Source organism: Phaenicophaeus curvirostris, chromosome 2, assembly GCF_032191515.1.
Source record: "Phaenicophaeus curvirostris isolate KB17595 chromosome 2, BPBGC_Pcur_1.0, whole genome shotgun sequence".
NCBI lineage: Eukaryota > Metazoa > Chordata > Aves > Cuculiformes > Cuculidae > Phaenicophaeus > Phaenicophaeus curvirostris.
In genome coordinates, this window is record NC_091393.1 from 53,610,903 (window position 1) to 53,636,530 (window position 25,628).

Sequence of the window (25,628 nt, forward strand, 5' to 3'; positions counted from 1 at the left end):
TTTTCAGAGTGTTTCTTCCAGATATACTTTTAAAAGATGTAGAATATGCTTTAAAGCACTGTTAGGCTTCCCAGGTCAAAGCAGGCTGTGGATTTTTTATTGCAATTATTTTGCAGAAACAATAACATTACTAGCTCATAAAAATATTTCCCTAGCTACTTCAAGGAGTGATGACAACCTCTGAAACAGTCTTCTGGTGGCTTCCTGGAATGAATAACTCCTCCACGAAAGCACATAAAAACTCAGAAGGCTTTCAAAATTAAAATAGGGACAAACCAAAGTTTATTTCACCTGGAGAAAAAGACACTGAAGATACTGAAGTATTTGCTCAAGAAATAATCTGGCAGGCCATAAAGTGGTAAAGAAGACATTGCAGAGATGGTGGGTTCTAGCTTAAACTTTAGTTTTGTAGAACTGTTAAGAGTTTAGTGATGAAAAGAAAATCAAATGAAAGCGATTATAAAACCAGAAGTTTCATGATTCCTAGGAAAGGAAGAGCAGACAAATGCTAGAGGAGTTCAAGCAACGCCAGGTGCAACCAGCACCAGCGACTATTCCAGGAAGACCCCAAGCAAAGGTGATCCAAGGGAAGGAAAAGTTCAGATGAAAGGACAATTTTACAAAAAGGCAGCACTAAAGGCATCGCAGCAAATTAACCCAGTACAGAGTAAGCGAGCAGGAAGCAATACCAGGAGATATTTTAACTACCTGAAAGCCTCAAAGGAGTAATTTGAAAGATATCAGTATGCACATGTGACTTTAAATGTTGGGAGAACGGCAAAGAATTCAGCATGCAAGAACATGAAATATAAGAAAGAAAAAAAGCCTATAAATGTGTAAGAAAAAGAAATGCAGCATGGAACAACCTTGGTAGTTCAAAATAAGCTCTGCCTGAGAGAATACTGCTACTATCGCCTGAAGCTCCCCATAGGCTAATCTAGCATCTGAATGTTGCCTTTGGTCGTTGAAATGTCAGTTACCTTGGGTCATCCTATGCCAGCAGATTGAAGAACACAGCAAAGTTTGACTACATTCTACAACATAATCGCTGCTTACTCACTGGAGAGGTGGGCATGACCAGACAAAAGCCTTTCATTGGGTTTCTCAAATCAAGCTAGTTGTAATTCTTATGTCTCATGTATCTGAGGATTTGATACTCTGGTGATAAAAAAAGAGATCTGTAAAATCTGGTGTGATATGAAACTTGGTGAGGTTCCAAGCAGTTTACTAGACTGGATTAGAATTCACCATGACTGTTGTAATTTGGAAAAATTAGATTAATGCATTAGATCCACAAAGAAAAGTGTAAATTACATAGAAGGATAATTCAAGTGCACAAGTATAGAAGACTTGCTAGGCAACTGTACTGCAAAAAGGATCTGCAGAGGAGTTATAACAGCCTATAAGCAAATCATAAATAAGGATGACACCCAGCTGCAGAAAAAGGCAGCATGATATATACTCATAGTAATAGTGTAAGTAAGTGAATCAAATCCCCTACCAGCAATAGCAAGGCCCTGACTGCCTTACTGTGCCCAGCTCTGCCTATTGGGCTGTCAGAGGAAGGACGCAGTTGAAGGCAGTCCAGGTAAAAGCCGCAAAAATCAATATGAGATGTAGAACAAGGGAAGATTGAAATAATTAGATTGTTTAGTCTAGGAAAAGCAACAACTAAGAGAAGACATGATAACCTATTTAAAATTTGTAAAAGTTTGTTATGAGAAGAGGACAGTGATAAATTCATAGATTTGTTCGCCATGTCCATCATGTAGAAGAGACTTTTTATGCAGTTGTGGAAAAGAACTTTCTAGCACTAGTATGATCAGCCCAGCAGCAGATTAACTACAGGTATTACATGTAATGCTGTCAAAGGAAGCAATAGGAGTGGTTGAGATGGGGAGAGGTACGCTTCATCCTGCCCATAAGCAGGTGAGCAGCCCAGGTGACCTCATGTGAGATCCCGTCCAGCCTTATACCTTGTGCCCAGGCACAGAAACAAGGCAAAGATTTGCATCAAAGAGAGTAAATACCATGAGGCACACGACTGTCTTCTCTATTGAGATACCTGCCAGGAAGCAGAGAGCTTTCTGGACAAGGGATGGATCTCCCAAATCTGTTTAGCTAATTAATTCAATTATCTGGAAGCAGCAGAGAGCACTTGCTCAGCCACCACTGTGTGCTCTTTTACTTGCTTAACACTCTCATGTTCGGTCTTACCTTTATTCATTCCACTGTTGCTGCCAACAGTCTTTTCACTGGGTTATAGGGACTGATAGAAAGGTATAAACCACTGTGCGGCCATTGAAGAAATAAGTTAAACAGGATTTAAAAGAAATAGGCAGGACCAGGGCCATTGCAAATGCCTGGTGGGGACCAGGCCGGTCATGAAAGTGGTAGCCTAGAGAAGTCAAATGGCGAGCAAAGGAAAAGGTGTAACGTGCCAGGAGATTGCACTGTGGAGATTCATGCTACAGAGGCACAGCTGCTGGCCACTGGCGCTGAATCTCTGCAGGAGCAGGCAAGCTGCTCTGCCACGTAAGGCCAGCATGCTGCAGGGGCTGGCCACGCCAGCAACCCACAAGGCTGTTGTTCATGGCTGGGAAAATAGGATCAGAAACCCCAGTATTGGGATAGGGGAGGATGGCCTTCATGGCAGAATATTGTGGGTGAGGTCCTTGAGTTTTGCCATCTGTAGGAAAATCTAAGGAGTAAAGATCATGGAAGAAGGGCATAAAAGTTCCTATCCCCTCACAGAAGGGGAAGCCTGAGCATGCAGACTCTCGGTACGGCTTCGCTCTGTATACTGCAGGACTTACGTCATGTCTCTTACTGCTAGTATTATTAATTTATTTTATTAAGAAGAGTAAAATTCAACTGAATTTAAGAGGGGTTTTCCAAAACAAATGCACATGTAAGCTAGTGAGCAAGGCTCATTAATTCCTGAAGGAAGAGTCTGCACAGGCAGCATTTGGGGTACATACGTGGGGGTCTTGCATGGAGCTGCCAAGCCCTGCCATAGGGTTTTGCCTGTCATACAGTCACAAACCCTCTGCCTGACTACAGTGCATCTCGTGTAAAGCACCCTATTTTGATTTGAAGCCTTCCTGGTGGAGCAAATCCATTTTCCAAACTGCAGCGCATACAATCAGAGTGTGGAGCAAAACATTTCCACTTTTCCTGACAGTGTTTTAAACTTAAAGAAATCTGTCTATAAAAACAAATTATTTTTCATTTTTAAAAAAATGGGGAGCAATGCAAGCATGGCAAATATATGCTCTTATGTTTGATCACTAGTAAAGACTTGAAAACATACTGCGTATGCTGAAACTCTGTCCTAACACAAAGCAGACTACAGCTCTTGCCCTGGAAAAATCAAATTCATGGATAAACAGTCTTAAACGAATCCTGTCAATTACTTGGTTGTTCTTTCTGCTTTCCTGTCAAGCTTAACAGCTTTCTGAAAAATTCCTCAGGGTACAATAAAAAAATAAGTTCATATATCAGCCATTTTTAAAGATAATTTACATTATTTTCCTGGTATGATGTAAAAATTACTGTAATTACATTAGTTTTTACTTGCAAATGTAGACAATTAAGAAGACTGTACAGTTCACTGAAATTCACATTTGAATGAGTTTCCCTGCAGGGAAAAAAGAATATAAAAGAAATAGTACAATACTGATACAGAAATGTTTGAAACAATATCCTGATTTCCCCCTAGTCCTTTGCAAATGTATTGAGGTAAGACTAACTATTGATTACCTAATGTCCTTTAAAATTCATTTAAATGTAACATTTGTTGTCCTCCCTTACCACTTCTGGAAGTCCACCTGTAATTCTACAAATAACCAACAAAGCAACACTCACAGGAATTATTTCCTCCTTTGATTTCTCAGTCACTCCAGAGTCTTTGCAGATTGCAATTGCATGGGTAAGAAAGAATAATTCCGAAGGTAAGGCCTATATAAAATGATGTAGCTAAGTGGGACATCACCAATTTCCAGAAAATGCCTGCCTCTCTTCAATATGTAAGATTGCCCTATTGGGCATCTACTTTAGTTCTTCCACTGAACGCTGGCAGCAGCTAAATCCTATGAATGTAGTAAATACTCTTCTTTAAGCAAAGTACCATGTCATCTTTAGACTGCTGTAAGTTGAACAGTTATTACAGATGTGTTTGGTGGCATAAACACTGAAGAAAATATGCTAACTAGGGACTGAGCATACAGAAAAGAAACATGAGCATCCAACAACAGAAAAGTTGACCATAAATTCCCAAATTACATGAAAGCATAATTGTCTTTCCTAAACAGTTCAGTCAAAATCTCCCTGAAAGCATACAGGATGTTAAAGAGAAGACATCACAAAACTTTCCATTACCAGTAGTGGCAGTAGGGCCCAAACTTCTTCCTAGCACATATGTCATGAAACTTAAAACAAACATGCAAAAAAGTTTGTCAGCTCAAAGATGACACTCAAAAGAGGTAAAAGAAAGAACTGAAAAAAACCAGATACTGCCATCATCCCCTCATGAATGGAAAATCAAGACACTCAGACATGAAGTAGTTTGTTCAGTATCACACTGAAAGCCATAATCCAGCTCCTATTAAAACCCGATTCATGTAATGGATATTTCTATGAGTGAGATATGTAAGACAAGGTTGTCACATGTGCTTTGCTGAAACTGTATTGCGGCTGTGTTTAAATGAGAGCCCTGGACTCCTTTCAAGAAATAGAATGGGAATACTTATCATCCGAAATAGGGCATGCATAGCACAGGAACAGGAACTTGTTAGTCAAAATGTTAGGTAATGAGAAATAACCAGAAGGAGAAAAATAAAGATGCAATGAAAGGTCAAGGTTTATAGAAGTCTTAAGACTGTAACTTCCTCTGATCTCTGAAAAACAAGGAGAAGTAGGAATTTACAACATATTAGCAGGCACAGTGCTCTAACCATTGCCATAGAATTCCATATTTTGTGATTTTACTGGCTTATATCACAAATATCTTAGCATGACAGCTTGAAAGATGAAATGGCACATTTGTATTATGCACCACGATTAAAAAAAATACAATCTTTTTCAGCATTATACTTCAAGTACTTCAAATTAAAATCTTTGGACATGATGTTAAGTACTGGCTTAAGTGCTTTTAGAAAGAAGGTAATGGCGTGTGCAAGAGCTGGGTGGTTCTAAAACAAAGGGACACTTGAACATAAGAAACGTCACTTTGGGAAGATACAGGAAAAAACCAACATGACATACTGTGTAAGTGCATATTTATAAGCATGCACAGTATGCTTATTCTGTGATAAACAAATCCTAGACAGGCTGATTTCAGCACAACTATCAGGAATTATCAAATATTCTGGTTCAAAACCTGTTACTTCCCAGGTGCAATTCCATTGGGATTCACACTCACATGCTGGGGAACAAAATTTTTGTCTTTGAAAACTTATGCTTTTATACTCTGCTCTGTATCACACTCAGGATGAACAGATGCCTTGAAGGGAACAATGGACTTGCATGACCTCCAAGACTGAAATTATTACTTTATCTTTACTACAGAAGGCAAGATTGCCGTGTCTTATAATGGATTACTTTTCATATTTATACAATTATAAGCTAAAGAAACCTGATTAAGGTAGGAGCATTCGTTTCCTGTGCGGGAAAAAAGATTTTTCAAGAGCAAAGAATAAAAAGGCAACTTCATATCCTGCAAAGCAAAAATAATCTATTGTGGCAGGGCAGTCCTTTTTTAATGCGAGGACACATTGATTTTTGGCGGCAACTACAATGCAGCTTTATTTTTTATAGCAACTTCCATACAGGTCATCATGTCTTTATTTGAGCCTTGTTCTGTTTAAACAGTGCAGTAGTTCAATAATACAGTTTCAAAGTTCATATAAAATAAAAGCAGATAAGCAGACAAATTAAGGATGTTTAGCTATTTAGACTAGCTAGTATTAGACTTCAAAACTTGTCACTGCATACAAAAGAAAGCAGAGCTTTAAATTACACACCATATTTAACCATACCTAAGTAGTGTTTAATTATTGCTTTCAGATGGTCACTATTGAAACCTTAGATGCACAAAGTAACTGTGACATCAATAGGCGCAAAACCAATGTCTAACTCATCTGTCATAAGCTCATACATAAGAAAAAAGCCGCATGACGACTGTTCTATAATAGCACCAAAATTTGAACTGGAAGGAACTGGTCATAACTGTTCTTAAATTGATTGATACTCTGACAAGGAACGGTCTACTAATTGTCAAACCACCTTTGCTAGAGGAGAATCTAACCTAACTGTAAATACTTAATTTTGACTAAATTCTAAAAGGTTATTTTCCTATCTACCTGTTTATATACTTGGGCAGCGTATTTGTTCCCGTATTATTAAAACTAACATTATACTCCCTTGAAATGACTATGGATACGTAGTGATTGTGAGACAGAGGCGACAGCTTGGATTCAGCCTGCCAGCTGGTTTGAGGGGTGCCATCCTCACCCTCTTGGGGAGCTGGCTGAGCAGGATGAGCATCTGCTCCTAACACCAGAGCTGATGGCCCCATGCATCGCAGGAAATTACTAAGTACCTCATTTGACATCAGGCAGTAATTTGGAAAACAGGTAAGGTAGACACCTCACCAGTCCAGGAACAATTTCTATCATAACTAAGCCTTGCTCTCCACAGTGATCTCTGAGATAATGTAAGTTAGCATATCAAGTTATGTCTGCGTTGAACATTTAAGATATGCTTTAAAAGAATAATTTATAGTTTGGGATATAGAACAAGTCTAAAGCAATGATGGAGGACTCCAACACCCTGATAACCACAAACTCCCCAGTAATGCAGATGCTTTTCTGTGTCAGTTCCTTTCATACTTTCACAAGCATGCTGAAATTGGCAGAATATGTGTAAAATACAAACATGTTACAGAAGATAGACACAGTTCCTACTCTACAAATCTCATCCCTTTTCTAGGCAGTAAAAAGTTTGCCATGTGGGAGACTGAGAGCTTACTTAACAGCAAGTAATTTTGTTGACTCCTTCCAAATTATACAATGATTTCTCCTGGGTCTCACAGATTTTTATAAACATCTTAAAAGATAAGAGGGCTGCAAAATGATAAACGGCAGGTTTTTCAAGGTTTGTCAAGTTGTCAGGAGAGTGGCTCCTCAGAAGGATGAATCTTGAGATTTTGTGTCTCAAAGAAACTCCTTTGGGAAACATCACCTTCCTGGGGCTTTGTTACGGGCATGTCCACTGACAAATGAGCAACAGTAGGGTGGGTGGCTCATAACCTAATGACATGAGCATATGTGAAAAAAGTATTTTCTTGATACTTGAAATACCTTTAAGAAAGCTGACCTTTGGAAACTGATACTATCCACTGAGCACTCTCCCCTGAAAACCCCAGGGAAATCTTGCACTTTGCTCTGATAGGAATGAGAACTTGCTGCAGCTGCATCTACTTGACGAGCTAAGAGGTAGACAGACGACTTCCTTGTTCCTTCCCACCCCACTACTATGGCAACTTGCACTTTCCCAGGTCAGCCCACATATGAAACATGGGTGACTGAGTTGCTCAACAGCTACATCCACAGCATGGGCATATGGAGCAGGAAAGCAGCCACTGGGGCCATAGGTGCCACTCCTGGTGCCATGGCCTGACATGAGGGCCAGGGAACCTCAGATCTAGCATTTACAGGGGCAGTGCAAAGCATGGAAAAGTAAAATTGCCTTTAAAAAGACTGCTTAATTTGAAATTATTTTAATTTTTGTTTTTAAGTTAATTAAATCAGAAAAAAAGAGTATTTTGATAATTTATCTAATCTTATTTTCCTTCTGTAATTTTGTGGGTGACTTTTCCTGCAGCTAGGTTTACTCTTATTAAAATAACCACCTGAATATATTAATATGGAATTAAGTAGAACCATTATACTTTTTGCTGAGATGATATAGTATATCAACACAAATTACAGCACAGGGAGGACATGGATCTGTTAAGCAAGTCCAGAGGAGGGCCACAAAGATGATCAGAGGGTTGGAGCACCTCCCATATGAATACAGGCTGAGAAAGTTGGGATTGTTCATCCTAGAGAAGAGAAGGCTCTGGGGGAACCTTAGAACAGCCTTCCAGTACTTAAGGGGGGCCTACAGGAAAGCTGGGGAGGGGATCTTTATCAGGGAGTGCAATGACAAGATGAGTGGTAATGGTTTCAAACTGAGCAAGTGGAGATTTTGATCAGATGTTAGGAAGAAATTATTTCCTGTGAGGGTGGTGAGACTCTAGAACAAGTTGCCCAGAGAAGCTGTGGAAGTCCCATTCCTGGAAGTATTCATGGCCAGGTTGGATGAGGCTTTGAGCAACCTGACCTCGCGGAAGGTGTCTCTGCCCATGGCAGGTGTTGGAACTAGACGATTTCTAAAGTTCTTTCCAACACAAACCATTCAGGATTCCATGTTTCTATGATATTCAGATCTTGATTTCTTACATCTAAGAGAATTATAAATATTATGTATCTTATTTTCAAGAGGATAACCATTACTTATCTTAAATTCTCACTGTTTGAGTCTATGTACAGTCATTATTTGTAAACAATACTTGAAGACCTAATCAAATTTCTGTTTGCATTGTATTCAGCTACGCAAAGAAGTTGGCCTTTTGCTTTCCACAGGCAACACAGTTTTCTTTGGAGAAAAAGTATTCCTTCATCTGCCATGTGAACAAAGTGAGTGTACAAAAGCCCATCCATCTCCTTACTCCCCTGAGGACAGCGGCCTTAATGTTCTTCCATTACACACATTGCTGCTGCTTCTGAGGTTTAACAAGGCCAAATGCCGGGTCCTGCACTTGGGGCATGACAACCCTATGCAGTGCTACAGACTAGGAGAAGTCTGTCTAGAAAGCTGCCTGGAGGAGAGGGACCTGGGGGTGTTGGTTGACAGCCGACTGAACATGAGCCAGTAGTGTGCCCAGGTGGCCAAGGCCAATGGCATCTTGGCTTGTATCAGAAACGGCGTGACCAGCAGGTCCAGGGAGGTTATCCTCCCTCTGTACTCGGCACTGGTGAGACCACACCTCGAGTACTGTGTTCAGTTCTGGGTCCCTCACCACAAGAAGGATGTTGAGGCTCTGGAGCGAGTCCAGAGAAGAGCAATGAAGCTGGTGAGGGGGCTGGAGAGCAGCTGTTATGAGGAGCGGCTGAGAGAGCTGGGGTTGTTTAGCCTGGAGAAGAGGAGGCTAAGGGGAGACCTCATTGCTCTCTACAACTACCTGAAAGGAGGTTGTGGAGAGGAGGGTGCTGGGCTCTTCTCCCAAGTGACAGGGGACAGGACAAGAGGGAATGGCCTCAAGCTCCGCCAGGGGAGGTTTAGGCTGGACATTAGGAAAAAATTCTTCACAGAAAGGGTCACTGGGCACTGGAACAGGCTACCCAGGGAGGTGGTTGAGTCACCTTCCCTGGAGGGGTTTAAGGGACGGGTGGATAAGGTGCTGAGGGGCATGGTTTAGTGTTTGATAGGAATGGTTGGACTCGATGATCCGGTGGGTCTCTTCCAACCTGGTTATTCTGATTCTATGATTCTCCATCCAAGCTGTCTTTGAAACCATCCCACTTGCCACCTCTCCAGTTACTATTCACTAAACATTCAAATGCTACTTCTCTTGTCTCAACAAGAGCTGGATAGCTTGATCTAGAACACCTAGAACCTAGAAGGGTTTTCCTTCTATCTGTTACAGTAGGAATGCAGAACTGGAGTTCTTGACAGCAGAAAGGGACCACGTGAGAGTTTACCATACCCACTTGCCCTCAGTAACACAGTGGCCAGATGGCAAAGGAGTAGAAGAATCCAAGATGGACAAGCAACAATATGAGATTATGAATGACACAGATGTTACCCTTGGCTCCACGCATATGGAGATCTGTTCAGATGTGCACGCTGGACCTACTGTGCCACCCTAAAGGTAATTCAAGCAGCAACCAGATACCATAACCTCTACTATATCAAATCTGGGTACTGCTGAATTCAATGTACTCTTTGCATCTCCTTTGCATGACCAATTCTAAAAAAAGAAGCAAAATATTTACATAAGGTTTTTTCTTTGCTGATATAAATAAAACTTCAAAATGCCTCCTTCATACTATTTGGGATAAATTAATAAACTCAATGAAGAACATCTACTTGCTTGCTCTTTTTAAGCAACAGTTTTAAAAAAACTCCTTACTGAATCTGTATTTGACAAGACTTCATTCATGCCCATGTAAAAACCACATGAGTATTTCTACTCTAAAAGCCCAAAGAGGTGTAAAACTGGATTCTCCTTTACTTCTTTCCTTTAATTCACAGGAAAGATCATCACTCATACTCTGTAGCTGCAGAGAATACTATAACCACATTGTTCTTCAACAAAGTGAGAAGATAGTCAGTGTAGCATGAGGGAAATAAACAGGAAGAATTAGATTTTGAGAGAAGAAACACAAAAGATCATAATAAAGAGATGAATAAGGAATTAGTCACTCACAAGGTCATCACATGAAAATCTCTAGTTTGCTAGTATTTCCTCTCACATTTCAACTTTGGAAGAGTAAACGCGGGGTTTGCTCTTGATGCATTGAGTACAAAGCACTGAAAAAACTGAAATACAAAATCCAACTAGCATTCCAACGTATTAAAGGCAACACTGGACTAAGGAAATCAGCATAGACACAACAGTCTCATGAACACAAATCTCAGCCTACCCAAACCATACTCAAACTAATTTTATTACAAATGAGATGAAGATTTTAGTAAAGCAAAGCAGACCTCAAATAACTTGCTTCCTTAGATGCAAACCTCCTTTATCATCCCTTCTCCCAACCCATTGCAAGCTGGTTAAAATGAGACTAATGATAACTCAGTACAAATAATGTCAAATTTCAAACCTACTGCACTAGCAATTAGACTTTGCATTTCCCTGTGGAACCCATATTGTTCTTTAAGAACAGTCCCCAGGGTCAGAGATATCACAGACTGTAGCTACCTTACCAGCATCTGAGCACTCTTTGAAACAGCAACAGTGTTTAACTGGAAAAGAAAGAACTGCTGGCATCATAAACATAATGAGCTGCCTATGTCATTGTTTTCCAGCCCGTGCATCCCAGGTTTAGAATGAGGAAAGTAACACTTAGGGAAAGCAAACCCCACCGCAAGTATGTTGAAATTTGCTGTCAATGGGCTGGTTTGACATTTTCCTGCCTCTACAAGGATAATCAGCTGAAGGCAAGAGAAAGCATAGGATGCCTATAAATCTGCAAGAAAAGGGCTTTGGGGCAACTGCAGGTTAGGGTTACTGTTTTCACCTAACAGCTACAAAACCAACACTCAACTGGAATGATGAAAGGTTTTTCTTACAAGCAATAATACAAAGACTCTTTTTTAAAGCTCTGAGATCCAAAGTAAGACATTTAATTACAGTGTAAGTATGCTAGAAATGAGCTTGGCCTTCCAGAAATAAGCAAAAATCAAATTGTATTTGATATAATAATCTTGATTCCAACAAGATGCTGGAAAAACAACATGGTTTTGAAAAAAAGTTACAAATAGGAGAAATTACAAAGCAGAAACATGTTAACAGGAAATTGAGCTAACGGGTATATTTTAGTGATGCATGGCAGGCTAATTCACAGAATTAGGAAATTATTCTACAAATCAAGCATTAGAAACTCAGAGAGCCAGACAGAAGGGTAAAATTAAACACAGGATAAAAGCGCTTCACTGTAGAACAAAAAAAATCCTTCAAAGTGGTATTATGCAACCGTATAATACTGATTATAGATGTATATTAATATTTACATTGTGAAACTAAACTACAGATTCATAGACTCATAGAATCACCAGGTTGGAAGAGACCCACTGGATCATCGAGTCCAACAATTCCCACCAATCTCTAAACCATGCCCCTCAGTACCTCATCCACCTGCACCTTAAACACCTCCAGGGAAGGTGACTCAACCACCTCCCTGGGCAGACCGTTCCAGTGCCTAATGACCCTTTCTGTGAAGAATTTTTTCCTTATGTTGAGCCTGAATCTCCCCTGGCAGAGCTTGAGGCCGTTCCCTCTTGTCCTGTCCCCTGTCACTCAGGAGAAGAGGCCAGCTCCCTCCTCTCCACAACCTCCCTTCAGGTAGTTGTAGAGAGCAATAAGGTCTCCCCTCAGCCTCCTCTTCTCCAGGCTAAACAACCCCAGCTCTCTCAGTCATTCCTTGTAACACTTGTTCTCCAGCCCCCTCACCAGCTTTGTTGCTCTTCTCTGGACTCGCTCCAGAGCCTCAACATCCTTCTTGTGGTGAGGGACCCAGAACTGAACACAGTACTCGAGGTGTGGTCTCACCAGTGCCAAGTACAGAGGGAGAATAACCTCCCTGGACCTGCTGGTCACGCCGTTTCTGATACAAGCCAAGATGCCATTGGCCTTCTTGGCCACCTGGGCACACTGCTGGCTCATGTTCAGTCGGCTGTCAACCAACAGGTCCTTCTCCTCCAGGCAGCTTTCCAGCCAGGCTTCTCCCAGTCTGTAGCACTGCACAGGGTTGTTGTGCCCCAAGTGCAAGACCCGGCATTTGGCCTTGTTAAACCTCATGCCATTGGTCTCAGGCCAGCAGTCCAGCCTGTTCAGCTCCCTTTGCAGAGCCTCCCTACCCTCCAGCAGATCGACACTTCCACTCAGCTTAGTGTCATCTGCAAACTTGCTAAGGGTGCACTCAATGCCTTCATCCAGGTCATTGATAAAGACATTGAACAGGGCTGGACCCAGCACTGAGCCCTGGGGAACCCCACTTGTCACTGGCCTCCAGCTGGAGTTAACTCCATTTCCCACCACTCTCTGGGCCCGGCCATCTAACCAGTTTTCCACCCAGGAGAGTGTGCGCCTGTCCAGGCCAGAGGCTGACAGTTTCCAAAGCAGAACGCTATGAGAAACTGTATCAAAGGCTTTACTGAAGTCCAAGAAGACCACATCCACAGCCTTCCCCTCATCCAAGAGTCTAGTCATTTGGTCATAGAAGGCGATCAGGTTAGTTTGGCAAGACCTGCCTTTCATGAACCCATGTTGACTGGGCCTGATCAGCCGGTTCTCTTGCATGTGCTTCGTGATAGCACTCAAGATCACCTGCTCCATGACTTTCCCTGGTACTGAGGTCAGACTTGACAGGCCTGTAGTTCCCCGGATCCACCTTGTGCCCCTTCTTATAGATGGGCATGAGATCAGCCAGCCTCAGTCCAGTGGTACCTCCCCAGTAATCCAGGACCGCTGGAAGGTGATGGAAAGGGGTTTGGCAAGCACATCTGCCAGTTCCCTCAAAACTCTTGGGTGGACTCCATCTGGCCCCATAGACTTGTAGACGTCTAGCCGGGCAAGCAAGTCTCTAACCACCTCTTCTTGGATCGTGGGAACCTTGTTCTGCTCCTCCAACCCCTGGGGTTGTGCGCAGAGGGAACACCTTTCCTTACTATTAAAGACTGAAGCAAAGTAGGCATTGAGTACTTCAGCCTTGTCTTCAGATTGTTTTAACCCTCCTTTTCTTGAGATAATTCTTACAAAAAAAAAATTGAATTAGGGCCACCTAGGTGCCTCAGCTGTATTGTTCTACACATTAAACTTACAAAGATTCCTTTTATGTCTTAGAAAACAGTACCAGTGATGCATTTTTCATTAAGCTACTGAAACAACATATAAAATGTACTTGCGTTTTCAATATACTAAAAATACTGAACATATTATTAAATACTAATACATAGATAGATCGAAATAATTTTTATGTTGCACGATATATTAGATTCACTATCGCAACATATTCTTTGCTAAAATAGGATATGTAAAGGCAATGATTTAATTAATAAATCTTTCAGATGAGTGTAAAATAAATATTACACATTCTGAGCAAGTTTCTAAGGGATTAAAACTAAAGGACTGTCTTATTCATTAGACTTCATCATATAAATGACCAAACACTACGCAAAAAAAATTTTAAAGCACTTATAGTATTTCTCACAAGACTTATGTAAGACACTGGTTTATATCTGAAAATAGAAAATGACAGCTAATTCCCCATTTCTGAACTGTTGCGACTGGTATGATACGCGGATGGACATCAAAAGTGAGACTTAAATGGGACTGCACAGAGCAGCACTGCAACAGCTCTCAGGGAACAGTGAGACATGGACAGCCCAGCCAAGAGACAGGAGATGGCTGCCAGGGGAAGGGGAATCACTGCTGGAGAGACAGGATTTGAAGGGGAGCTGTTACTGAGAGTTCCCAATCTCCTCTAGAATAGTACTTGATTACCTGTCAGCACACTGACTTCCTACACAGCTGATAATAAAACAACAAAAGCAGTCTAAAAATGATGGAAGTAACTATCTTCTGAAAGTTATCATGCATCAGAGTCACATTATCCAGAAACGTCAAAAACATATGAACGTATTTACAACATTCCAAGTCTGGAAACAAGTTTTATCAGTATTTTTACTTGGCTAGACCACTCCTGTAATTGTGACCAGAGAAGAAACAGATATATTTGTCTAAATACATACAAGCTCATGAATGTTACTCTGCAAAGAAAACTGATCTCATTGAGGGACGATAAATATAGGGGAATAATATACAAAAGATGATAGGATCAAAATCATCCCACTAAAAGCCATGACAAGTCTACAAAGAACTTCAAATCCTAACCCCCAGCACCAGAGCAGAAAGTTTTGGAAAACACACTTTACTCAGGTCTTACTTGGCTTACTCAGGCTTACTTGGCTCATTCCTTTCCAGACACTTACGTTACACAGTAAAAACAAACAAACAACAAACACAACAAACAAACGAACACAACAACAACAAAAAAAGAAAACCTAACCCCCCTAAACAGTAGTTAAAACGGAGCATTCCTACATGTGAAAATACATATATATTCTAAAGATAATGAGAAGCAGATTCCCTCAGCTACATTTCTTAACTATGTCATCCTGACCGTGTTTCACTTAGGCATAAAATAGTGTTTCAGGATCAAGGAGAGCATAAGCACACTCACAAAAAGCAGCCCAGGACTTGTAAAAGGAAACAACGTTTAAAAGTTATCTAAGTCCTTGAACTATTTTGTGACGGGCCAGATATGATAGAGACTGGGAGCTACTAGCCAAAGCCAGCGGGTGGGAATAGGGCAGAAAGACGACAGCAATCAGCAGAGCCTCTTTCCATATATCAACAACAGAGCAGATTATGAAGAGACAGCTACGACTACGTATGTTCTGTGCACCCTCTGCTGGTTTCACAACAGCAAGCAACCATGCCTTAGGAAATACATTTAATAAAGTAGAAGCAAAATTCAGGGAAGGAAAGCAATCTTAACTGCAAGCAATAGTAAAAAGAAATACTGAAATTATTTTCAAAAATTAAAAGAAATAAATATTTGCAAAAACTTTTTATCTTCAAATCACAAAAAGAAAATTAATCATTGGGTAGCATCCCTTTACTCAAAGATACTCGACACAGGTGGCAAATTAAACTACTGCCCTTATGCTTCTGCCGAAGTTTCTTAAGAGTTGCTAACTCTACTTCCATTAAAAAGACTCTAAAAGAAGCATTTAGTTGGATTTCCGTATTCTGTTCTTTTGCAAGAGAACAAATCAAATATACTAATCTTATAGATCTTAGCAAAGAAACTAAACTCAGTGATTTCTTTAAAAAAAAAATCCAAGTATTTTCCTTCCAGTTACTTCAGCTGTACTGCATTGCAATTTTCTATCAAACTGAGAATGACACCCTACTCTTGTAAACATAGGATTCAGCATTTCTTGTTTTCAGAACCATTTAGTTTACAGGATTTGCCTTGACTCTTCATAGTTACACAGGAACCTCCAGAGTCTCTAAAGCTGACACAGCCAAAAATCTTGCATGTCTGAAATTATCAAAGCCTAAATGAAAATAAAATGCTGAAGTGCAGCAGTGTTAACCCTCAACAGCAGCCAGCTAAGTTAGACACCAGTTCTACTTTATAACTGACTGGAAACACATATAAACCCCAGTAACTTAACTTAATATCCCCCATAAATCCTTTAATTTCACAGTTCTTCAAAACCACAGTAACCTATCTCCCTTTGGTCACTGCTGCCACTTCTGAAAACATATTTAATCAATACTAAAATACTTAAGAATATCAAATCTCAAGTCCATTGCATCACTAACAAAATCAGTAAGTGCTTAGAAAATGTTTTAGACTATAAAACATCTTGCATCTTTGTTAGAGGAGCTTCTATGCAGTACAATTTTCACAAAAATAGGATCTCTTGAAAGAAAAATCGCATGTCATTGTCACATGACAGCTTGCTACTGACTATAGATTTGATTACAAAAGTGTTAGTTATTTTAGAGTGCAGAATAAAATGTTACATCATTAAACATGGCCAAGGTGATTGAGTTTCAAAGATGTCTTCTGTTTCTGCACAGAACTCGCTCCTCAGTCCTGCTAGAACAGATTTCTCAGGTCCTGTGCTATTCTGCTGTTGCTTGGCTGCTCATTTTTTAATCCTCCTCTCATTCTATTATGTTATGATACACTCAGATGGAAATAAATGCAGAAAACATCATTTTTGAGAGAAAAAAGTTAACAGAACTACTAATCAATGTTTTCAGGAAACACACTGTACATAGAAGTAATGTACAGTGATACAAGATACAAAGCATAAAAGGTAAAAGAATAAAAAGAAACCAATTCAAATTTCTTATACTGCAGTCTGTGCAGCCAGGACATAAGTGTTTGTTTATAGAAATACTGTGATCCAAGAAAGATTTAGCCACCACCTGAAGACAACAAATTCAATGACGCCAGTGTAGAGTATAGGTTCCTCACCATATCAACTACTTATGTGAGCAGGAGATTTGCAACTCCTCTCACCGCTATTGTATTCAACAAGGTCTATTTCATCTAGGAGAGAGTTTAATAGTGAGAGCGATAGTATTGTGTTTTTAAAGAGGAGGCAGAAAGAGGTGTATGTGGAAGAGAGTATTTCCCTCTTGTCACAGACAAAACTTAGCAATATCCATTATCTCTGTATTTCATGGGTATTAGCAGGATTAGAACTTTGCTTGGTATTTCAAGCATTTGGAACAAATATGTCAGAACTGGCCACACTTCACAAAAGGCCAGCCAGCTGCTGGCCCTGTAATTCATATAAAGTACCTGAGTCCCAGTACAGATGGTAGTTAAGTAGGGGAGCAATTCATCCAGTTGCTGTTCTCATCTTCCTACATCCAGGGGGTTGCTGCAAAGAGGGGTTCAAAAACTGGATAAGGTGTGTCCTGGCTCACTCTTTTCATACGCTCCTCTTGCTGCACATAACTGGAGGAGCTCAAGTTGAAAATATCTTTTTGGGGACACACTTGACCTTCCCTCTTAAAAGGGTGAGAAAGTAGGCTGTGTTGGCTGTCTGGACACCACTGCTTTATGTGGGCGGGAAAAGCTTAAAGGAATAGCAATGATATATGAAAATTGTTCCTTCAAAACCTATCAAAGCATCACTTCCAGACTGAAGACACTGGAAACCACACTATAACAATCAGCCTTGAAATCATCCACATGAAGGGGTTTCGCCAAAGAAAAGAAATAAAAGCAAAAGTACAAACTGGGGAAATATTTTGTCACTCCCATAGGGAATTTGTGCCAAAAGAAAAACACATGAATTCCCTATTTCAAACTCTAGAAATTGAGAAAAATGGCATCATAAGGATTTAAAAGGCCACTGGAGGAGACCTAAGAATATCTTAGTCACAGCAACGATGATGAGGTTTAGGACTTCTGAGTCAGCTGTTACCAAGCACGGTCAACACCAGATGAGAAATGGGAAAGCAAATGCAAGTGTACGGTACACTTGAGGTATCCACCTACTGCTAGCATTTCAGAAAGGCAGAACCCTGAGAAGTTTCAGAATTTAACTCTTGGCCTTTTCCCAGAAAGTGGGACCTAGAAATAGGAATCACATGCCTACAATATCTTCAGACACAATTCTGTTTCAGAACAAACACCTACAATCATCTACCATCTTCCTTGCTTGTAGCAAGGTTTCTTTCAAGGAGAGCCCCTGGTTCACAAATCCGACTTGCCAGCAATGATTAAACTCAGAAAACATACTAGTTAAATACTTTTCCTATTTATAAATAATAATCATGTAACGAAGTGCAGTACAAAGACATTTTCTATAGTATAATGCCATGAACTTTAACATAATAAAATCAATCACCAAGATCCAACCTTTCCTAAATATGTCACGTTTTGTTTCATTTCACTTATAAAAACAGATCCCAGTCACCAAATGTTGTAAAAACCTGGTGTAACAAAACAAACGTTTCATAGCAAGCTAAATTTAGAAACCTAACTTAATATTTAGGTTTCTAAATATTCGCCTGATTTTCAAAGATTTCATGTGCACTAACATCTATATGTGAACACGGCAATGTCTAACTTCGACTCCTTTGACACAGCAGGAGTGGAAGACAAATCAAAGCTGCATCAACTCCAGGAACACCATGCGTACAACACGTACGGCAAGAGGAAGAGTCCATACTGTACTTTTCTTTCATAGGGTGTAGACTCTAAATACTGTGGCTAAGCGTTCCAGAAGCTTCTACAGAGTGGATATATATGCATATATCAACAGTTCAACAATATTAAATTCTAAAGTATTGTGCATCTTGCATTACATAGCCCAAGTCAATGCAAGACAATTACTGTAAGTCAAGATGTATAATTTCAAAGCTGTATTATAAGATGCTTAATAGGTCCCAGTTCTGAAATATGAAACAAAAGAACAATAATGAAATTCCTTGGGAAGGATGTCTAATGGTTTTCAAAAAACGCCAATAAAACAACCAACAAATTAAAAACTTTCCAGTTCTCTAGCAGACTTTCCTTGGGCCTTATTTTCTTACCCATAAAAAGCTAGAAATGTTTAAAAAATTGCCTATTTGCTCCTTTTGGATTTATGCTTGGCTTGCTTTTCTATATCAAGATGAGAGACATTTAGAAGAAATTAATTCTCAAAGCTGGGGAAACTGAAACTCCTCATCATTATCTACAATTTTTTGGTTAAATTTCTTTACTGTGAATAAGACAGACTATTTGGTGACAAGGTAGGGAACGCAGAAGGGAAATGTAAGACCTTGGCATTCACTTCAGCGTGCAAGTGTTGCACGGGACAGCTGTTGAGGCCACTTGAATTAGTGGGTAACTCTTCCACCTAGCATAAACTGGTGGTGTGAAAAGTGCCACTTCAGTTATGCTCTTGAACATGATGGAACTGGACTATCACGCCAAAATATGAAATATTGAATTAAAAAAATCTGGTTTTATATGTCATCCATTCTTATTTCTATTCTAGTTAATACAGAAATATACAACCTTTTTATTGGAGAAGGAAATTTATTGAGGACAGTTAGACAGTGCATTCTAAAATAAAGAAAACTATTAATCTACTGCATTCACTCTTCTTTAAGTAATTTGAGGGGAAAAAAAAAGCCATTTAAATAAACCGCAACCTTACAAAAAAAGCTGTAAGCACACAGGGAATAGAAATTTAGAGGACACAATGGATTCTAAACAAAGAACAGTGACCATGTATTACAGGGCTGCTCTATGTGCTGCAGTGAAAAGATATACTTAGAAGTACAATTGTTTTGGGAGAGCCAAAAGATAAAGACTGATGTGTTTAACTAGCTTTAATTTGTCTGCTTTCTTTCATGCCATGAATTTCCTAGCACAGGACTAGATAAGCACATCACCTGAAATTCCCGTAATTTTATACAAGCTATTCCACGATACTCAGAATCTCAAAACAATCTTTATTAGAGCTGCTAGCTGACAAATGCTTACACAGGGGAACAGGATTTGAAAGAAAAAATTATCCCCTAGAAGGCTTAAAAGCAGTAGGGAGAAAAAAAAATAAAAATCAATGAATCACCTACTTGTCTAACGGCCACTGAAGAGGAAACTGAGATACACAAGACAGTTTTAGAAATTCTAGATCCAATGAAGCCAATAGCAATGTCCCACTGGTAAACCAGTGTGGCTGTATATTCACATACTAGTTAAGTACTTACTAATACTGAAGCAGCAATATTTAAAAACCTCTAGAAATAACATGAAAGGTAGTGTAATTTTCATCAAGAAAACTGTATTTTGTGCAGATAGTAGAAAGCAAATGCTACTGTTAGCTAGGACTTCCCAAAATGGCAAACTCTTGCAAAATGCACCCTATAAACTACTGAGATACTTAAAAGTAACCAGCAATTATCTCTGTACTAAGCAGATATTCCTCAACAGCGATGTTTCAGATTGGTGGTTCATACAATCAGTAACCTTCTCTTTTGATTTCTCCAGTGGTTTTGCCCCCAACGTCATCACTCCTAACTTCTCACTAGCAGTCTGTGACTGTATTACAGTGATGCAATACATATGATGTATTATGTATTCGACAAAAGCATTAATAAGAATATCCTCCAATTAGTGTTCAGAGTGGAACCTCAAACAAGGTCAGTATCCAGATTGAAAGATAACACAAATGAGGAACAAAAAAATCTAGGATTTTACACCAACACCTCAGTTCAGCGCACTCCCTGCCAGTGCACTTTTTATTATGGTTCTTTGTTCTGCAGTATCTACTACTTAAAAATAACCAAACAAGTACATAAACATTTCTCCAAGAACCTTGTTCTCTTACAAATATTCATACCTTCCTAGATTTGTTGGGTTTTTTTGTTGTTTTTTTAGTTTTGTTAGGGCTTTTTTATCTGTTTTTAATTAAGGTGTGAAAGAAAAATACACAAGACTGCTTAAAATCTTTGGATGCTTGGTTGTTAATTAATGAATATTTAATCACAGTGCACTTTTATTAATCTAAAAAAAAAAAAAGTTTAGTCATGCTTTGTAACTGTGGTTTTACCTGATTTCAAATTAGGCTAACAAGCAAGCTACTGCTTCTGAAACAATATCTAGACACTGGTTTACACACAGGATCCGACCTGTACAGTATTTTTAGTGTCTGCTAAAATTTGCCATTTCATAACACTTTCCCATTTTCCACAGTAGTTCTACTCATGCACTGAGGATTGCAGGTGTAAAGAATGCATAAAGTGTACACACAGAAACTACAAACAGCATGCACACAAAATTAAAGACTATATTTCAATATTTAGTACATATATTTATCCTCATCACTTCGAAGTTATTCTAATAAAAAGAATGGGTGCCTCACTCATTTTACCAATTCACAGAACTACAGACCATCAAGTTCATATTTTTGATATGGTGAATTTTTTAATCAACCTGAACACTGAGAAGATGTCATTATTTTCCTTTGATAAATAACAAAATTCCAAATTAACCAGCAAGCATTTCTATTTGTTTTCAGTATTTTACTTTTAATTATAGATACCTTGAACATTAAAGTTCTCCCTAGTGCATTAACTGTATTGGTAGTTATACTGTACAAGAAACATATACATTTCAAGATAAAGACTTATAATTGTCCCAGATTTAAATATCTCAATTATGCAATTGAATTACATCGTTCAAAGGTATTTCTAATTTGTGGTAAGAGGAATTCTGTGATGGCACCACTTGACAAAATGTACTGCAAGCATGTGAAAATAAAAGTGAACTGGACAGACTAGTATAACTTTCAGCAAACATTTTTGAAGTTGAGTGTCCATTCAGTAATTGTGTATTTACACTACTGAAATGACAAAATCTTCCTGAAGAAAAATCACTGAATCCAAAATTACATTTCAAATTCTACAGGCAAATATTTATTGATTTTGTCCATATTTCTGTCTAAAGTTTAAACTATGTGGTCCTTATCAGAGGGAAAAACTTAAGGCACACTTAGAATTGCACTTCACTGCATTGCTGGATGAGATCCGATTACCTCAGGAACAGCATACAGCTAAAGTATTTTTGCCCTCGATAAACTTAATTGACAATGACAAAGCTTCCTCTGACTAGACAAAGGCAGGTGAATTTCTGAAAGAACTTTAAACACTAGGGTTACTTCTATTCAATTCCTGCTGTTATCAAGAAAAAGCTGTAACTTCAGTATGATCTCTCTTACAGTGTTGAAGTGACATTCAGATCCAGAGTCCCTGCATCTAAGGCCTATGTGAATTCTAACAACCTACATCCAAGTTAACAATTCTCTGTCCATTGAATACTCTTCATTGAATCTATTCTATTACGGATTTCTTTGTGCTGGGTTGCACACAATTATAATGCTCCAACATAAGTAGAATGCTCCAGTATACAAATCAATACAGCTGTGAAGTTTACCCTATTTTTAGAAACACATCAAGTCATCTACCTTAAACAATCTCACAGTTTTTCTGCGTTTCACCAAAGCTTGATCCATGCTAACGTGAACCATATCCCTTATAAAGTGGATATCTACACAGAAAATCACTTGAGATGGAAATTGCAGCATTAAATCAGGGACGAAAAGGTGTTCAACTAACCTATCTACAGACTGAAATAATCTCTGACCAGATTTTTTTCGTAAAACGCAACATAGTCCCTTCTCTGAAGGCATTAATATGATTTCATCTGACAGGAAGGAAAGAACACTTAAAATTAGAACTAGTGAGGTAACTTCAAAAGAAAAACGACAAAGTACAGAATAAGCTTAGTAAACCAGTGACTCCACTAGTATCACTGCTACAATGCAAGTTCCGAAATGTGCATTTTAAACTTCTTTAAAAAATTACATTAATCTACAACTGCACAACATATCTTAATAAGCCCTTGATTTTTTAGAGCACAGAGACTGCCAGTCCTTCCCTTCTTCTAATCTTTGGTAGCAGAACACCTGAAAGATACTGAGAGTAGGATATTCAATGAGACTACCCTTCTTGATCATGTTTGTACAAGATAGAAAGGAATGCAAGAATTATGCCAAATACAATTTTACAGCTCAGTAACTTCAACAAAACCCCTATTAATAGACTTTCACACCATCCTACCACTGACAGGAATCGCTTCTCAAAACCTATATACCTTTGCTGGAAGCTATTGCTTTTCTAGAGAAGTCATGAATCTTCTTTGTAGTAGCTCTACTTGACCTTCTTTGACTATGGAATATCATGTATGTAAGTTAATAAAATTCAACATGTTTATTGAGTACCCAAAGGACTTGTACAGACTAAGTGGAGTGAATAACATCAGTAAGATGATGCTTCGAGGAGAAACATAAGACAACCAAGGAAGTCTTGCAGTAAGATATTCTGTTTGTCGCTGAAAAGTTTCTGCTGATGTGAAAGAATACAGAAAAGCAACATGGTAGAAAGACACTTTTGCCATCCTTCTTCAGATAAACAGCTTTAGATTACAAAAGAATACCCCACCTTTTATGTCTTTTAAATCAATCCCTCATCTACAGAAGTATATTGCTTCACAGTACATGCCTATTTGTGAAAGCTTAGTACTTGAAATGAAAATGGGACTAATATAAAATTTAAGGAATCGGCAATGGTTGTCAAAGGGAAAGAATCACTAACAAAAAAACTGTCCTATTCACTCTTGATTACTCCTGATACTCTGATTATGTTTTGAAACTATATCTGCTCCCATTATCAAGAGACAAAAAAAGTCACCCTTATTATTATGTTATTTTTAAATACACTACTGAAAATAGGAAGAAAGACTTTTGGGATCCATATTTATCAGTTTCAAATCAAGTTACCCAGAAGATTTGAGTTAGGGGAACATGAATCAAGAAAATGAGTATTTTCAGTGTTGACTGGCATAACATATCCTTTGCATGTGTTCAAAACTGTGAACACTGTATTTTGAGAGAATTTTGTGATAAATTGGCTTATTTTACAACTACCTTCCATATTATATAAATACCTTCTACAGACGGATTATTTTCCAACTGTGCTTAAGTAATGCCTGCACATACAACACTACAGGCTTGATTACAGTATTCCTGCCTTGCCTTATTCAGAGTAAGAGGACGTTAACTTCACAAATAAAGCCATTTAAATGAGTGAAATGGCTTGAAGAACAGTATAATACTCCAATGAAATGAAAGTATCTGTTTTTATTCCCTTGAGTTCGTAATAACAACGTGAAGCACTATATATAAAAATGAAAGTGTACCAATGTTTCATAGAAAAAGGCTTCAACAAAGAAATCATATCCTTACAGAAAATGAATGCTATGCTTCATCTTTGTAATCTTTATGGATGTAGCATTCTGTTCAAATACAGTACGGTGAAAGATCAGAATCACAGGCTGTTTAAAAAGGTAAGAAATACATCAAATTACTTAATAATGCATAAGGTCGTCATATAAACGTGCGTGCCTAAGTATATTGTGTTGCCTGCAAAGCTACCTGAAATATTTTCAACACTTATGTTACTTATGTAAATAGCAGCTTTTTCAGTTGCTAGAATCTATGCCCTTCATCACTACAGTAAGATTTAAACATTCATAAGCCAAAACTGCTGCCCAAATGCCCAGCCCCCATCTTCCTTCTGTCCCATTCTCACTCTTTCCTTTCTGTCAGCAAAATAATATGTCGCTATTGTGAACCACATAAAAGAACTGGTCTGGATGTCAGGACAGCTCCTTTCAGTTCACTCGTTGTCTTACGATGGCTTAATCTACAGTGAGAAAGGAAAACCTTCACTCAGACTCTGAAAGATTTAAAAATACCTCCTGGCAAAACAAAGAAACCATACTGTTTTGGTAGTAAGTCCCTTCTGATTTTCTGAATACGGCTATTTTGGGAATATTTGTCTGCATGCTACGTTAGCAAAACAAGAAATGGAACAGTTCTAGCTGTAAACATGATGTAACTGAAGACTGTACAACAAACTTTTATTCTACAAAAAAAATAGTTGTCAGAAACTGATGGTATAACACATATGTACAGTAGCCAATTTATTAGTGCTTGAACGATATTTAACAAAGATGAAAAATCATTAAATTATACATTGTTTTATACCACTACTAACCAAACTGTTTAACATCTCTCAGCTGGGAATTTACCTAAACCAACATACTATGAGCAATTTAGCACACTGCCAGTCCCAGTTTAGAAAGAAAGACTGACTCAGTTTTAAAGATTTAACAAAATGTTTGAAAAGTAAAGCTACTGCCAATATGTGTTTGATTCCAAGTATTTATGTGGCCTATGACTGAAGTATTTTCAAATTGCACATGTTAAAATGAAATTAAAAACATAACTTAAGTTCACAAAGTATCCTTATAGCTGTTTCAGGTTGTTTGGACTTTAACACAACCATATCTGCCTGACCAGAACACTACTAGCAGGTGGTGCAGCAACATCAGTAAAATTCTTTGAGCCAGAGTCTGCCCATGGAAGGTATTTTTACCTTAAAGACTGTTCATCTCAACTCCCAAGACACATTCTGGTAATAAACACACCAGCAAGGTCTATTACAAAGCAACAGTTATTTAATGCGTACCTCACTACATCCTAATGGCTACTACTTGCACAGTAGACAAAGAACCATTCATTCAAGTCCACCCTTTCAAAGGGCTACCTTCATTAAACTAACAGTTCATTTACTATCCAGA

At 38.7% G+C, this 25,628-nt stretch overlaps 1 protein-coding gene across 2 annotated transcripts in view; it reads right to left on the reverse strand.

Moving 5' to 3' along the window:
- Nucleotides 1–25,628, reverse strand: part of SCAF8 (SR-related CTD associated factor 8) — a 102,907-nt gene that overhangs the window by 16,276 nt on the left and 61,003 nt on the right. The window contains exon 21 of one of the 2 annotated variants that reach the window (XM_069852097.1): nucleotides 22,610–22,628. The exons of the other annotated variant lie outside the window; for it this stretch is intronic. The gene's annotated coding sequence lies outside the window, so the exon portion shown is untranslated. Of the gene's footprint in view, nucleotides 1–22,609; nucleotides 22,629–25,628 lie in introns of those variants that run through there. 2 annotated transcript variants of the gene reach the window in all.